The sequence below is a fragment of the Colletes gigas genome, unplaced genomic scaffold (assembly GCF_013123115.1).
Source record: "Colletes gigas isolate AHSC1104 unplaced genomic scaffold, ASM1312311v1 Colletes_gigas_Sc00039, whole genome shotgun sequence".
NCBI lineage: Eukaryota > Metazoa > Arthropoda > Insecta > Hymenoptera > Colletidae > Colletes > Colletes gigas.
Genome location: NW_025106668.1, coordinates 117,489 through 118,431, shown reverse-complemented (window position 1 = coordinate 118,431; position 943 = coordinate 117,489). Strand labels below are relative to the sequence as shown.

The 943-nt window shown below is 38.8% G+C and overlaps 1 pseudogene; it reads right to left on the bottom strand.

Moving 5' to 3' along the window:
- Nucleotides 1-822: 822 nt before the first annotated feature.
- Nucleotides 823-943, bottom strand: LOC122402787 (annotated as a pseudogene).

Here is a 943-nt window from a genome sequence, read left to right as displayed (position 1 = left end):
TACTGCAATACATACATATGTAATGTGTCATAAATATGTTAAATTAGCATACGAAATTCTAGTTAAATATATTGTATACTTTTCTTAAAAAAAAACAAATATTGCTAACTTTTCTACTCGAAACACGAAGAGACCTCATAACACAATCTTTCGTCTAGTACGTTACTTTCTGCACGACGCGTCGCGACTCACTAAACTCGTTTGTGTTAACTTTCTGTGAGAGCGATTAACGCCAAGAAATGGTAATAGTAGAAAGTTCCTGTCATCAGTAATGATAGAAGTCAAATAAGTACATAGACCAAGTATGGAACGCGATGCGAAAATAGAGATTGAGCTCAAGAAGATCTCTAGCAATAAGGATGAGTCGGTGGTTCACCTCGTCCACGCGGTTCAGTGTGCTTTAAGAAGCAGTTAAGCGTTAAATAATTGAAATATTGTTTGATATCAACATTGGTAGATGCATACATTCACTGGTATTAATTTTGCACAGTGCATGATCGATCGTGAAATCTCAATCACAGAAATGACAAAGCGTTTGTCGCATAGATCGGTCGAGCGCTTGTGAGAGCGCGACCCCTCTGGTGGCGGGCATGGGAAGCGACGCCACAGTATATATTAGAATTTTCTTAAAATAATATTAATGGGTAGCGACCAACGTGGTACAAACTTTTGACACAATATATCGTTTACACGTGGCGTGACAAAGAATAATACTTACTGATATCGATGAAAATATATTTGATAAAATGAAGAAACGAGCCTAGAATTAAATACTTTGGTTCCTATTTTCGAATCGTCGGTAAAAATGAAGGAAAAAAAATTTGCCAACACTACGCACTGTTCCCAAGCGGTCACCCATCCAAGTACTGAATGCGCCCAATGCTGCTTAACTTCGGTGATCGGACGAGGAACCGGTGTTTTCCAGCGTGGTATGAGCGTTGTC